Source organism: Bombina bombina, chromosome 4, assembly GCF_027579735.1.
Source record: "Bombina bombina isolate aBomBom1 chromosome 4, aBomBom1.pri, whole genome shotgun sequence".
NCBI lineage: Eukaryota > Metazoa > Chordata > Amphibia > Anura > Bombinatoridae > Bombina > Bombina bombina.
In genome coordinates, this window is record NC_069502.1 from 796,448,746 (window position 1) to 796,465,451 (window position 16,706).

Consider the following 16,706-nt stretch of genomic DNA (forward strand, 5'->3'; position numbering starts at 1 on the left):
AAGGTCCGTTCGAACATCCGAATCTGATCTCACTCCAGCTGACTGCTTGGAGATTGAACGCTTGATCTTATCAAAACGAGGGTTCTCAGATTCTGTTATTGATACTCTTGTTCAGGCCAGAAAGCCTGTAACTAGAAAAATTTACCACAAAATATGGAAAAAATATATCTGTTGGTGTGAATCTAAAGGATTCCCTTGGGACAAGGTAAAGATTCCTAAGATTCTATCCTTTCTTCAAGAAGGATTGGAGAAAGGATTATCTGCAAGTTCCTTGAAGGGACAGATTTCTGCCTTGTCTGTGTTACTTCACAAAAAGCTGGCAGCTGTGCCAGATGTTCAAGCCTTTGTTCAGGCTCTGGTTAGAATCAAGCCTGTTTACAAACCTTTGACTCCTCCTTGGAGTCTCAACTTAGTTCTTTCAGTTCTTCAGGGGGTTCCGTTTGAACCCTTACATTCCGTTGATATTAAGTTATTATCTTGGAAAGTTTTGTTTTTGGTTGCAATTTCTTCTGCTAGAAGAGTTTCAGAATTATCTGCTCTGCAGTGTTCTCCTCCTTATCTGGTGTTCCATGCAGATAAGGTGGTTTTACGTACTAAACCTGGTTTTCTTCCAAAAGTTGTTTCTAACAAAAACATTAACCAGGAGATAGTCGTACCTTCTTTGTGTCCGAAACGAGTTTCGAAGAAGGAACGTTTGTTGCACAATTTGGATGTTGTTCGCGCTCTAAAATTCTATTTAGATGCTACAAAGGATTTTAGACAAACATCTTCCTTGTTTGTTGTTTATTCTGGTAAAAGGAGAGGTCAAAAAGCAACTTCTACCTCTCTCTCTTTTTGGATTAAAAGCATCATCAGATTGGCTTATGTGACTGCCGGACGGCAGCCTCCTGAAAGAATCACAGCTCATTCCACTAGGGCTGTGGCTTCCACATGGGCCTTCAAGAACGAGGCTTCTGTTGATCAGATATGTAGGGCAGCGACTTGGTCTTCACTGCACACTTTTACCAAATTTTACAAGTTTGATACTTTTGCTTCTTCTGAGGCTATTTTTGGGAGAAAGGTTTTGCAAGCCGTGGTGCCTTCCATTTAGGTGACCTGATTTGCTCCCTCCCTTCATCCGTGTCCTAAAGCTTTGGTATTGGTTCCCACAAGTAAGGATGACGCCGTGGACCGGACACACCTATGTTGGAGAAAACAGAATTTATGTTTACCTGATAAATTACTTTCTCCAACGGTGTGTCCGGTCCACGGCCCGCCCTGGTTTTTTAATCAGGTCTGATCATTTATTTTCTTTAACTACAGTCACCACGGTATCATATGGTTTCTCCTATGCAAATATTCCTCCTTAACGTCGGTCGAATGACTGGGGTAGGCGGAGCCTAGGAGGGATCATGTGACCAGCTTTGCTGGGCTCTTTGCCATTTCCTGTTGGGGAAGAGAATATCCCACAAGTAAGGATGACGCCGTGGACCGGACACACCGTTGGAGAAAGTAATTTATCAGGTAAACATAAATTCTGTTTTTGAGCTTTGGGAATCTTTGCCTTCTAGTGGCAGGGAAGAGTAGTTCCCAGGAGTAATGGATCACAACCATGAAGTAAATTATGTTGTTGTTTTTTCCAGTAGAGCTTAAATGTGAGTAGCATCTAGAAGCTTGAAACAGCTCAGTACAAGGTGTGAAATGGTTCAGTAAGTAAGGGGTTAAATGGGCATTAAACACTGAGTATATAGTATAAAATGCTTAATTATGTGTATTAAAATTATTTTGCCATTTAATTTATTTATTTTGTCCTCTTTTATTGTAATGCAACTGTTCAATTGCTTTGTTTATTGAGCATAATATTGTAAATAAGTGAGATTGAGGAACTGCCTGCTGCAATTTTTTGTATTTAATATCAGACCAGCAATCTAATGAGCCCCTTGGTTATTAACATAATGTCTTACTTGAAGATATGTAAACTAATCAGCTCTTGGAAGATTAAATTGCTGTATAATATCGGGAAACAACCATCTTCATGATTGATTAATACATTTAAGTTCTTTTTTTCTGCCCAAAGTACATAAACTTTCTGAGAGTTTCCTGGGGTAAAGAGTGGATTACCAATTATGGAAAGGTATTCAGAATATCTAAAGTCAACTACTAGAATGGAGCAGAGTTTTTGCCAAGCACTAATTGTGTTTTTGAAAGAAATTTGGCATTGTATATTTAGAGGTAATTCATTATAGGGGCAATGTAAGATAGCCTTTACAGAGAATAGAGCGATAAAGTGACTTTCTAGGTCAAATGCAGTAAACACCTCAGTTTTGGCAAGCCAATCAATGGCAATTTTAACTAGGGCGGCTATATTATATAGCTTAATGTCTGGTAAAGAAAGTCCCGCTGTCCCTGGTTTTTTAATCAGTTTGTTCAGAGAAATACAAGATCTGTTTCCCTTCCAAATAAAATTTGACATCCAAGAATATAACTTACAACAATCAGTATTGGTTATAAACAACGGTAAATTCTGAAGTAGAAATAATAAACAAGGAAAGATCATTGTTTCTCCAACATAGGTGTGTCCGGTCCACGGCGTCATCCTTACTTGTGGGATATTCTCTTCCCCAACAGGAAATGGCAAAGAGCCCAGCAAAGCTGGTCACATGATCCCTCCTAGGCTCCGCCTACCCCAGTCATTCTCTTTGCCGTTGTACAGGCAACATCTCCACGGAGATGGCTTAGAGTTTTTTAGTGTTTAACTGTAGTTTTTATTATTCAATCAAGAGTTTGTTATTTTGAAATAGTGCTGGTATGTACTATTTACTCAGAAACAGAAAAGAGATGAAGATTTCTGTTTGTATGAGGAAAATGATTTTAGCAACCGTAACTAAAATCCATGGCTGTTCCACACAGGACTGTTGAGAGCAATTAACTTCAGTTGGGGGAACAGTGTGCAGTCTCTTGCTGCTTGAGGTATGACACATTCTAACAAGACGATGTAATGCTGGAAGCTGTCATTTTCCCTATGGGATCCGGTAAGCCATGTTTATTACGTTCGTAAATAAGGGCTTCACAAGGGCTTATTAAGACTGTAGACTGTTTCTGGGCTAAATCGATTCATTATTAACACATATTTAGCCTTGAGGAATCATTTTATCTGGGTATTTTGATATAATAATATCGGCAGGCACTGTATTAGACACCTTATTCCTTAGGGGCTTTCCCAAAGCTTAAGCAGAGCCTCATTTTCGCGCCGGTGTGGCGCACTTGTTTTTGAGAGGCATGGCATGCAGTCGCATGTGAGAGGAGCTCTGATACTTAGAAAGGACTTTCTGAAGGCGTCATTTGGTATCGTATTCCCCTTTGGGCTTGGTTGGGTCTCAGCAAAGCAGATACCAGGGACTGTAAAGGGGTTAAAGTTTAAAACGGCTCCGGTTCCGTTATTTTAAGGGTTAAAGCTTCCAAATTTGGTGTGCAATACTTTTAAGGCTTTAAGACACTGTGGTGAAAATTTGGTGAATTTTGAACAATTCCTTCATGTTTTTTCGCAATTGCAGTAATAAAGTGTGTTCAGTTTAAAATTTAAAGTGACAGTAACGGTTTTATTTTAAAACGTTTTTGTACTTTGTTATCAAGTTTATGCCTGTTTAACATGTCTGAACTACCAGATAGACTGTGTTCTGAATGTGGGGAAGCCAGAATTCCTATTCATTTAAATAAATGTGATTTATGTGATAATGACAATGATGCCCAAGATGATTCCTCAAGTGAGGGGAGTAAGCATGGTACTGCATCATTCCCTCCTTCGTCTACACGAGTCTTGCCCACTCAGGAGGCCCCTAGTACATCTAGCGCGCCAATACTCCTTACTATGCAACAATTAACGGCTGTAATGGATAATTCTGTCAAAAACATTTTAGCCAAAATGAACCCTTGTCAGCGTAAGCGTGGCTGCTCTGTTTTAGATACTGAAGAGCATGACGACGCTGATATTAATATCTCTGAAGGGCCCCTAACCCAGTCTGATGGGGCCAGGGAGGTTTTGTCTGAGGGAGAAATTACTGATTCAGGGAACATTTCTCAACAGGCTGAACCTGATGTGATTGCATTTAAATTTAAGTTGGAACATCTCCGCATTCTGCTTAAGGAGGTATTATCCACTCTGGATGATTGTGAAAAGTTGGTCATCCCAGAGAAACTATGTAAAATGGACAAGTTCCTAGAGGTGCCGGGGCTCCCAGAAGCTTTTCCTATACCCAAGCGGGTGGCGGACATTGTTAATAAAGAATGGGAAAGGCCCGGTATTCCTTTCGTCCCTCCCCCCATATTTAAAAAATTGTTTCCTATGGTCGACCCCAGAAAGGACTTATGGCAGACAGTCCCCAAGGTCGAGGGAGCGGTTTCCACTTTAAACAAACGCACCACTATACCCATAGAGGATAGTTGTGCTTTCAAAGATCCTATGGATAAAAAATTAGAAGGTTTGCTTAAAAAGATGTTTGTTCAGCAGGGTTACCTTCTACAACCAATTTCATGCATTGTCCCTGTCGCTACAGCCGCATGTTTCTGGTTCGATGAGCTGATAAAGACGCTCGATAGTGATTCTCCTCCTTATGAGGAGATTATGGACAGAATCAATGCTCTCAAATTGGCTATTCTTTCACCCTAGACGCCACTTTGCAATTGGCTAGGTTAGCGGCTAAGAATTCTGGGTTTGCTATTGTGGCGCGCAGAGCGCTTTGGTTGAAATCTTGGTCGGCTGATGCGTCTTCCAAGAACAAGCTACTAAACATTCCTTTCAAGGGGAAAACGCTGTTTGGCCCTGACTTGAAAGAGATTATCTCTGATATCACTGGGGGTAAGGGCCACGCCCTTCCTCAGGATCGGCCTTTCAAGGCAAAAAATAGACCTAATTTTCGTCCCTTTCGCAAAAACGGACCAGCCCAAAGTGCTACGTCCTCTAAGCAAGAGGGTAATACTTCTCAAGCCAAGCCAGCTTGGAGACCAATGCAAGGCTGGAACAAGGGAAAGCAGGCCAAGAAACCTGCCACTGCTACCAAGACAGCATGAAATGTTGGCCCCCGATCCGGGACCGGATCTGGTGGGGGGCAGACTATCTCTCTTCGCTCAGGCTTGGGCAAGAGATGTTCTGGATCCTTGGGCGCTAGAAATAGTCTCCCAAGGTTATCTTCTGGAATTCAAGGGACTTCCCCCAAGGGGGAGGTTCCACAGGTCTCAGTTGTCTTCAGACCACATAAAAAGACAGGCGTTCTTACATTGTGTAGAAGACCTGTTAAAAATGGGAGTGATTCATCCTGTTCCATTAAGAGAACAAGGGATGGGGTTCTACTCCAATCTGTTCATAGTTCCCAAAAAAGAGGGAACGTTCAGACCAATCTTAGATCTCAAGATCTTAAACAAGTTTCTCAAGGTCCCATCGTTCAAGATGGAAACCATTCGAACTATTCTTCCTTCCATCCAGGAAGGTCAATTCATGACCACGGTGGATTTAAAGGATGCGTATCTACATATTCCTATCCACAAGGAACATCATCGGTTCCTAAGGTTCGCATTCCTGGACAAACATTACCAGTTCGTGGCGCTTCCTTTCGGATTAGCCACTGCTCCAAGGATTTTCACAAAGGTACTAGGGTCCCTTCTAGCTGTGCTAAGACCAAGGGGCGTTGCGGTAGTACCTTACTTGGACGACATTCTGATTCAAGCGTCGTCCCTTCCTCAAGCAAAGGCTCACACGGACATCGTCCTGGCCTTTCTCAGATCTCACGGATGGAAAGTGAACGTGGAAAAGAGTTCTCTATCCCCGTCAACAAGGGTTCCCTTCTTGGGAACAATTATAGACTCCTTAGAAATGAGGATTTTTCTAACAGAGGCCAGAAAAACGAAACTTCTAGACTCTTGTCGGATACTTCATTCCGTTCCTCTTCCTTCCATAGCTCAGTGCATGGAAGTGATCGGGTTGATGGTAGCGGCAATGGACATAGTTCCTTTTGCGCGCATTCATCTAAGACCATTACAACTGTGCATGCTCAGTCAGTGGAATGGGGACTATACAGACTTGTCTCCGAAGATACAAGTAAATCAGAGGACCAGAGACTCACTCCGTTGGTGGCTGTCCCTGGACAACCTGTCACAAGGGATGACATTCCGCAGACCAGAGTGGGTCATTGTCACGACCGACGCCAGTCTGATGGGCTGGGGCGCGGTCTGGGGATCCCTGAAAGCTCAGGGTCTTTGGTCTCGGGAAGAATCTCTTCTACCGATAAATATTCTGGAACTGAGAGCGATATTCAATGCTCTCAAGGCTTGGCCTCAGCTAGCGAGGACCAAGTTCATACGGTTTCAATCAGACAACATGACAACTGTTGCGTACATCAACCATCAGGGGGGAACAAGGAGTTCCCTAGCGATGGAAGAAGTGACCAAAATCATTCTATGGGCGGAGTCTCACTCCTGCCACCTGTCTGCTATCCACATCCCAGGAGTGGAAAATTGGGAAGCGGATTTTCTGAGTCGTCAGACATTGCATCCGGGGGAGTGGGAACTCCATCCGGAAATCTTTGCCCAAGTCACTCAGCTGTGGGGCATTCCAGACATGGATCTGATGGCCTCTCGTCAGAACTTCAAGGTTCCTTGCTACGGGTCCAGATCCAGGGATCCCAAGGCGGCTCTAGTGGATGCACTAGTAGCACCTTGGACCTTCAAACTAGCTTATGTGTTCCCGCCGTTTCCTCTCATCCCCAGGCTGGTAGCCAGGATCAATCAGGAGAGGGCGTCGGTGATCTTGATAGCTCCTGCGTGGCCACGCAGGACTTGGTATGCAGATCTGGTGAATATGTCATCGGCTCCACCTTGGAAGCTACCTTTGAGACGAGACCTTCTTGTTCAGGGTCCGTTCGAACATCCGAATCTGGTTTCACTCCAGCTGACTGCTTGGAGATTGAACGCTTGATTTTATCGAAGCGAGGATTCTCAGATTCGGTTATCGATACTCTTGTTCAGGCCAGAAAGCCTGTAACGAGAAAGATTTACCACAAAATTTGGAAAAAATATATCTGTTGGTGTGAATCTAAAGGATTCCCTTGGGACAAGGTTAAGATTCCTAGGATTCTATCCTTCCTTCAAGAAGGATTGGAAAAAGGGTTATCTGCAAGTTCCCTGAAGGGACAGATTTCTGCCTTGTCGGTGTTACTTCACAAAAAGCTGGCAGCTGTGCCAGATGTTCAAGCCTTTGTTCAGGCTCTGGTTAGAATCAAGCCTGTTTACAAACCTTTGACTCCTCCTTGGAGTCTCAATTTAGTTCTTTCAGTTCTTCAGGGGGTTCCGTTTGAACCCTTACATTCCGTTGATATTAAGTTATTATCTTGGAAAGTTTTGTTTTTAGTTGCAATTTCTTCTGCTAGAAGAGTTTCAGAATTATCTGCTCTGCAGTGTTCTCCTCCTTATCTGGTGTTCCATGCAGATAAGGTGGTTTTACGTACTAAACCTGGTTTTCTTCCAAAAGTTGTTTCTAACAAAAACATTAACCAGGAGATTATCGTACCTTCTCTGTGTCCGAAACCAGTTTCAAAGAAGGAACGTTTGTTGCACAATTTGGATGTTGTTCGCGCTCTAAAATTCTATTTAGATGCTACAAAGGATTTTAGACAAACATCTTCCTTGTTTGTTGTTTATTCCGGTAAAAGGAGAGGTCAAAAAGCAACTTCTACCTCTCTCTCTTTTTGGATTAAAAGCATCATCAGATTGGCTTACGAGACTGCCGGACGGCAGCCTCCCGAAAGAATCACAGCTCATTCCACTAGGGCTGTGGCTTCCACATGGGCCTTCAAGAACGAGGCTTCTGTTGATCAGATATGTAGGGCAGCGACTTGGTCTTCACTGCACACTTTTACCAAATTTTACAAGTTTGATACTTTTGCTTCTTCTGAGGCTATTTTTGGGAGAAAGGTTTTGCAAGCCGTGGTGCCTTCCATTTAGGTGACCTGATTTGCTCCCTCCCTTCATCCGTGTCCTAAAGCTTTGGTATTGGTTCCCACAAGTAAGGATGACGCCGTGGACCGGACACACCTATGTTGGAGAAAACAGAATTTATGTTTACCTGATAAATTACTTTCTCCAACGGTGTGTCCGGTCCACGGCCCGCCCTGGTTTTTTAATCAGGTCTGATAATTTATTTTCTTTAACTACAGTCACCACGGTACCATATGGTTTCTCCTATGCAAATATTCCTCCTTAACGTCGGTCGAATGACTGGGGTAGGCGGAGCCTAGGAGGGATCATGTGACCAGCTTTGCTGGGCTCTTTGCCATTTCCTGTTGGGGAAGAGAATATCCCACAAGTAAGGATGACGCCGTGGACCGGACACACCGTTGGAGAAAGTAATTTATCAGGTAAACATAAATTCTGTTTTTTATAAGATTAACTCGAGCAGAGATAGATAAGGGAAAGGCTATCCAGACTTCTAAATCGGACTTCATTTTTTGCAACAAAGGGAGGTAATTTAATTTATACCAGTTTCTTGGGTCCCTATGTAAATAAATGCCATGGTATCTAAAAGAATCTGCCGTTTTAAATGGATGTCCTTGATAGCTAGAAATGGTCTTATTGACCCATAAAAGTTCACTCTTCTCATAATTTATCTTATATCCTGAAAATAAACTGAATAGAGTAAGTAGTTGAAGGACTGAGGAATGGTGTGGGATGTATTATGTAAAAAGAGAAGTAGATCATAGGCATACAAAAGAATTTTCAGGGAGTGATTACCAAACCGAATTCCTTCTAAAGTATCCCTTAAACAAATAGCCGTTTGCAGCGCAATATTGAACAGAAGTGGGGATAGCGGACAACCCTGCATCGTACCTCTTTTGAGGTAAATTTTAGGGGAAAGTGTCCCATTAATAAGGAGGTATGATATAGGGTTGTTATAGATATTGTGGATAAACTGTGTGATCTGACTATTAAATCCAAAGTTATCTAATGCCTTAAAAAGGTGTCCCCAGGTGGCCGACTCAAAGGCCTTTTCAGCATCAAGTGTAAGTATTGCTGTATCTTTGATCTTTCCATTCCAGGAATTATCTAAAAAGGTTACTACTTTACGGAAGTTCTTAGTTAGGTTTCTCCCTTTCATAAAACCAGTTTGATATGAATGAATAATTTTATCAAGACAAGGATTCAATATATCCGTAATAATAGCAGTTAAAATTTTGTAATCTACGTTAAGGACCGATATGGGCCTGTATGAAGTTAAATCTTCAGGGTTTTTACCTTTTTTGAGTATCAGAGAGATATTAGCAGCTGTAAAATAGCTAGACATAGGAAAATTAGATGAATAGTAACTATTATATAATTTTACAAGAATATCTTTAACCTCTTCGTGACCAGACCACTTTTCTTTTTCTTACCCTTAAGGACCAAGGCTATTTTTACATTTCTGCGGTGTTTGTGTTTAGCTGTAATTTTCCTCTTACTCATTTACTGTACCCACACATATTGTATACAGTTTTTCTCTCCATTAAATGGACTTTCTAAAGATACCATTATTTTCATCATATCTTATAAGTTACTATAAAAAATTATAAAATATGATGAAAAAATGGAAAAAAACACACTTTTTCTTACTTTGACCCCCAAAATCTCTTACACATCTACAAGCACCAAAAAACACCCATGCTAAAAGTTTCTAAATTTTGTCCTGAGTTTAGAAATACCCAATGTTTACATGTTGTTTGCTTTTTTTGAAAGTTATATGACAATAAAGTAGCACTTTGCTATTTCCAAACCATTTTGTTTCAAAATTAGTGATATTTACATTGGAACACTGATATCTGTCAGGAATCCCTGAATATCCCTTGACATGTTTATATATTTTTTTAGTAGATAACCCAAAGTATTGATCTAGGCCTATTTTGGTATATTTCATGCCACTATTTCACCGCCAAATTCGATCAAATAAAAAAAATTGTTTACTTTTTCACAAACTTTAGGTTTCTCACTGAAATTATTTACAAACAGATTGTGCAATTATGGCACAAATGGTTGTAAATGCTTCTCTGGGATCCCCTTTTGTTCAGAAATAGCAGACATATATGGCTTTGGTGTTGTTTTTTGGTAAGGGGTTAATTAGGGAGCTTGTAGGGTTCATTTTAGCTTTAATGTAGTGTAGTAGACAACCCAAAGTATTGATCTAGGCCCATTTTGGTATATTTCATGCCACCATTTCACCGCCAAATGCCATAAAATAAAAAAAATGTTCTCTTTTTCACAAACTTTAGGTTTCACACTGAAATTATTTACAAACAGTTTATGCAATCATGGCACAAATGGTTGTAAATGCTTCTCTGGGATCCCCTTTGTTCAGAAATAGCAGACATATATGGCTTTAGCATTGCTTTTTGGTAATTAGAAGGCCGCTAAATGCCGCTGCGCACCACACTTGTATTATGCCCAGCAGTGATGGGGTTAATTAGGTAGCTTGAAGGGTTAATTTTAGCTTTAGTGTAGAGATCAGCCTGCCACCTGACACATCCCACCCCCTGATCCCTCCTAAACAGCTCCCTTCCCTCCCCCACCCCACAATTGTCCCCGCCATCTTAAGTACTGGCAGAAAGTCTGCTAGTATAAAAAAAAAGTTTGTGTTTTTTGTTGTTTTTTTAATTATCTATTTTCTGCAGTGTAGGATTCCCCCTTACCTCCCAACCTCCCTGAGCCCCCCCAAACAGCTTTCTAACCCTCCCACCTCTCACTATTTGGTGCTATTTTGGGTACTGGCAGCTGTCTGCCTGTACCCACTTTTCAAAATAATGTGTCCATTCAATAAATAAATATTTTTTTTCTGTAGTGTAGTTGCCCCCCTCAATACCCCCTCCCAGATCCCTTTTTTAAAACATAATTTCCCCCCTCCCTTTCCCAACACCCGCTCCCACCAAGACTTCATATGCACATAAGTGCAGATCGCAGGCACGCGCGTGCACTCACACACGTGTGCAATGCTCCCGCATGCATTGGGGACTGATCCGACACTGCTGGCCGGAAGTTAGCCAGCGCTGGGTCGCCCACCCGCCTCCCTGCAGATGCTCCCACCAACGATCGGCACCATCACTGGCTGATGCAGAGAGGCCAAAGAGTGGCTCTCTCTGCATTGGTGTGCCAAAAAAGGTATTGCATTGATGCCTCAATATCGAGGCATCACAGCAATACCTTGAAAGCTGCTGGAAGTGATCAGGATCGCTTCCAGCCGCTTGAAACCCCTGAGGACGTGCCAGGAACGTCCTTGGTCGTTAAGGGTATTTTTTGTAGGACGTTCCTGGGACATCCTCGGTCGTGAAGGGGTTAATCTCATCTGATAAAATTCTATAACATTCGACCGGAAAAAATCCGGGCTGGATGCTTTATTTAATTTAGTCTTTTTATAGCAAGATCAATCTCATCGGCCGAGATAGGACGGTTTAGAATAGACAATTCCTCATTAGTAATTTTCGGGGTCTTAATTTTGGACCAAAACAATTCTTGATTATTAAGATTGGAAACAGTCTCTGAATATAATTGTTGATAGAGAGGAATGCGTTATTAACATCCTTAGCATCAGTATATCTATTGTTATCAGATTTGATAGCATAGATATCATTTTTAGTCTGTTTTTTGTAAGTTTGGATAAATGTCTTTTGATTACTGATTTTTAATTCTTGTGCCTGAGATTTTTGTTTTAAAAATATCTCTCTCTCCTTTCTGGCTTTAGCATATTTGTTCCAGTTAAACCTAGAAGGGGACAACTGGAATACCCTATAGGCATTTTTAACCCGATTGGCTATTATTTTCTTATTCCTAAAACTAAGATATGATTTGATCTCACCGCGTAAGCCTTGGAAGCTTTCCAGAAAGTTTCTATCATATTATAAGAAGAGATATTAAAAGTACAGAAATCCTTCTATTTTTGTTTCAGCCAATTCGTAAATCTAGGATTATTCAAGAGAAAATGTGGAAAGGAGAAATATTGATTTTTATCTTTAGCATTAGAAGAAGAAAAGAGGGATAGGGACACGATTGCGTGGTCCGATATTACTATCTCACTTATTTCTGCTTTCATTCTTAAAATAGAATTTTTTTCTGAAACAAAAATAAAATCGATCCTGGAAAAGGTCTTAAAAGACTTAGATTCACATGAATATACACAATTATCCAGGTTTTTGACCCTCCAGATATCGATTAATTTGAGTTTGTGACAGAATTTATAAAAAAAAAATTGCAGCCTTATTATTCTCTTTAATCTAATACGTGATAAAATCACAGTGGAGGGGACACAGAATGGTATACAATTCAGATGGTAGTTATTGATAACCCTTAAAGACAATTTAAAACTTAAACAAACTAATGTTATCTTATGAGGTGAAAAATATATCAATATAAGGTTATATAAATCCCTTTTGGAGTATACAAGAAAGAAAATGTCTCTTTTTACAAATAAGTTGATAGCTGAGCGGTGGCTGCCTCCTCTCAACCGGATGATCCAGGCAAGAACTAGGAGAAATAAAAAACAGAGGGGCGCCTCATGTGTGGTATAGTCTGATTGAAGACATAAGAAAAAGCAACAGAATAGCCAAATGAGTACTCACATACTCCACGAGCACACTCATGTGCTGGTAGGGGCAGGCTGTAGATTTAGATGGGTGTGGCAGCTCACCCATTCAAGGATACTTCCAATACTGTAGTTATACTCCCAAAGCACACCAATGTGCTGGTAGATACAGGCTGCAGATTCAGGCAGGTGTGGCAGCTCACCCAAACAAACGATCTTTTGGTATTGATGCAGTGAAAACAAAGGCAGGTTTAATGCTTCTCAGTAGCTGTGCACTTAGTAGTGATTGCAGGCAGACGGTAGGAAATGAGATCCACTCCAAAAGTAAAAATTTGCAAATATTTATTAAAAACAAAAATTTAAAAACAACACCAGGGTTGCTATACAAAGTGGATTAAAGGGTCACCCAGTTGGCCCCAATGATTGCAACGCGTTTCTCGGTTGGCAAACCGTTTCATCAGGCATATCATAATCATTCCTACCTCTGCCTTTTATACCCTACAAACAAACGATTGTGTCCATTCTAAGGGATGTGTTCCTAATTGATTCTCACCTGTGTGAGCTATCAGGTGTCTCTGAGGCTAATTGGTTGTTCACTAGAAAAAATATACTTTGCAACTAAAAAATTGACTTTGCAAAATAGAAAATTGAAATATTCACCCTTTTGTGTATACCAAGTTGTGCATTCATGTGTTACATGTAGAAGAAAAGAAAGAAAGAAAAAATGTGTAGTAAAATAATAAATATATTCCAGTTATGTTACCAATCAATAATATGGCAATCCCTTTTCTGCTAATGCACACAAAAAAATTGCAAAAGGCAGCTGCATAAAAGGCTGCTGTCTATGTGTGTGTTTTTGGCATTTTTATTTCAATAACAAACTGAATATAAACTTCTTAGTATGTTATAATATTCACCCTTTTGTGTATACCAAGTTGTGCATTCATGTGTTACATGTAGAAGAAAAGAAAGAAAGAAAGAATGTGTAATAAAATAATAAATATATTCCAGTTGTGTTACCAATCAATAATATGGCAGTCCCTTTTCTGCTAATGCACACAGAAAAATCGCAAAGGGCAGCTGCATAAAAGGCTGCTGTCTATATGTGTTTTTTTGGCATTTTTATTTCAATAACAAACTGAATATAAACTTCTTAGTATGTTATAATATTTTTAGTAGGTTGGACAGCAAATGCGCGATCTTGTCCTATTGTGGGATATAGAACGTGAGCAGTTTAGTCAGAAGTCTTTAAATAGTCACTTGTGCAGCAGTGTGAAAGAAGAAAAAAAAAAAAAGAAAGTGGAAGTGGAACTGTGATAATACTGTAAGTAGTGTCTTCTGTAGAGTCAGTGCCCTAAAAAGGTGACATTAATATTAATATATGACCATTGATATGGGCCTAAAAGAAATAAGAGCAAATCCTACGTGTGTGTGTGTGTGTCTATGTGCTTAACAAAGCCAATTTTGCTCAGAACTGCAAAAAAAGACACAGTTCTACACTACACTACATTCTTTTGAAGATTATATGATGTAGTGTAATGTAAGTTATGATTACAAAGGCCCTAATGGAGGGTCACTATTATATTAAGACTAATTGAAGGATAAAGAATAGTGCTATTTGGATCTATGGGTGGATAATGTTACGCCCCATACTCTTAGGGATAAGATAAGGGGGATGATATATGACCGGATAGCTGAATAATAGAAGATGGAGGTGCCTTCTAAAAGGCCGCCAAATCTAATACTTCGTTAAGGCCAGAGGGAAACAAAGACTGGAACTTGAAGATCCAGTATGTATCCCTCTGGCGCAAACGAGTATATCTATCGGTTCCCATTTTGGAAGGGATGAATTCCAGTGGAGTGATGCAATTATTATTTCTCCTACATTGGTGTATCCGGTCCACGGCTTCATCCTTACTTGTGGGATATTCTCTTCCCCTACAGGAAGTGGCAAAGAGAGCACACAGCAGAGCTGTCTATATAGCTCCCCTCAGGCTCCGCCCCCCCAGTCATTCTCTTTGCCGCTCTGAACAAGTAGCATCTCCACGGGGGTGGTAAAGAGTATGTGGTGTTAGTTATAGTTTTTTATTTCTTCTATCAAGAGTTTGTTATTTTAAAATAGTGCCGGTTTGTACTATTTACTCTACAGCAGAAAGTGATGAAGATTTCTGTTGAGAGGAGTATGATTTTAGCACCAGTAACTAAAATCCATTGCTGTTCCCACGCGGGACTGTTGAAATCAGAGAACATCAGTTGGGGGGAACAGTTTGCAGGCTTAACTGCTTCAGGTATGATCAGGCATTTTTCTAACAAGACCATGTAATGCTAGAAGTCTGTCAGAAATTCCCTCTGGGATTGGTAAGCCATTTTTTTCTAATAGACTCTGTATAAAATGATGGCTTATATTTAGGGCTCTATGCTGGTTGACACTATTGTGGGCTTTAAAATCGATTGCTTTTTAGCATGTTTTTCACTATAAATAAGGTGTTTTTTCAGACTTTAAAACACTTTTGGGGTTTAATTTGGACACCTAAATCTAGTCAGAAAGGCCCCTCCACTCTAGAATGAAGAGGGAGGAGGCCTAATTTTTAGGCCTCAATTGTGCAGTTGTTTTTGCCTAGGCAATCCATGCAGCTTCATGTGGGGAGTCAAGAGGCATCATAAAAGACTCCAGGGAGGCTTATTTCCTGCTAAAATAATCCCTAATGAAGGTAAAAGGCTACAGTGAAAGCTGTAGCTAGTACTGTAGTGTGTTAACTGGTTAATAACTGTTATTAGCTCTGGTTTGGGCATTAAGGGGTTAATTGATCTGAAAATTTGTGTGCAATCTTTTCAAAGCATTAAGACTCTGTGGAGAAAATTTCATTAAAATCGGATGTTTATTTCATGGTTTTTTTTTATGTTTCAGTAAAAAAGTGTGCATTAAGGGGTTAATTGATCTGAAAATTTGTGTGCAATCTTTTCAAAGCATTAAGACTCTGTGGTGAAAATTTCATTAAAATCGGATGTTTATTTCATGGGTTTTTAATATTTCAGTAAAAAAGTGTGCTTTTTTATTATTTAAAGAGACAGTAACGTTTTTGTCAAAAATAATTTTTATTGCATTGTAGTTCTGTTTAAGTCTGTTAAACATGTCTGAGTCTTCAGATAGCCTATGTTCTGTATGTCCAAAGGCCAAGGTGGTTCCCCCATTAAATGTATGTGTGAAGTGTGCCATAGCGTCCAAACAGCTTAAGGACAGTACAATAACACTTAAAAATATAGCCCAAGATGATTCTTTAGCTGAAGGTAGTGAAAATAGCTTGCTTTCCTCTCCTTCTGTGTCAACACCAGCTATGCCCGCGCAGGCGATGCCCAGTACATCTAGCGCACCAATTGCGATTACTATGCAACAGTTAGCAGCAGTAATGGATAATTCTATCGCAGCATTTTTATCCAAACTGCCAGCTTTCCTAGGAAGCGTGATTGCTCAGTTTTAAATACAGAAAATGAGCAAGTAGACGCAGAGGATAATTTATCTGTAGTGCCCTCACATCAATCTGACTTGGCGGTGAGGGAGGGCCTGTCTGAGGGAGAAATTTCTGACACAGGAAAAGTTTCTCAGCAGGCAGAGCCTAATACCATAGCATTTAAATTTAAGCTAGAACACCTCCGCGCTCTACTTAAGGAGGTCCTGGCTACTCTTGATGATTGTGACCCTTTGGTGGTCCCAGAAAAATTGTGTAAAATGGATAAATTCTTAGAGGTCCCAGTACACACTGATGCGTTTCCGATACCTAAGAGGGTGGCGGATATAGTGAATAAGGAGTGGGAGAAACCAGGTGTACCTTTTGTTCCCCCTCCTATATTTAAGAAAATGTTCCCCATTGTTGACCCCAGAAGGGACGCGTGGCAGACGGTCCCTAAGGTAGAGGGGGCAGTTTTCAAAGTAAAGGTTTATTTAAGAAAATTTTTGTTCAACAAGGTTTTCTTCTTCAACCAATTTCTTGCATTATTCCTGTAACCACTGCAGCTGCTTTTTTGGTTTGAGGAATTAGAAAACTCGCTCCAGAAGGAGACTTCTTAGGATGAAGTCATGGATAGAATTCACGCCCTGAAGTTGGCTAATTCTTTCATTACAGATGCCGCTTTTCAGTTAGCT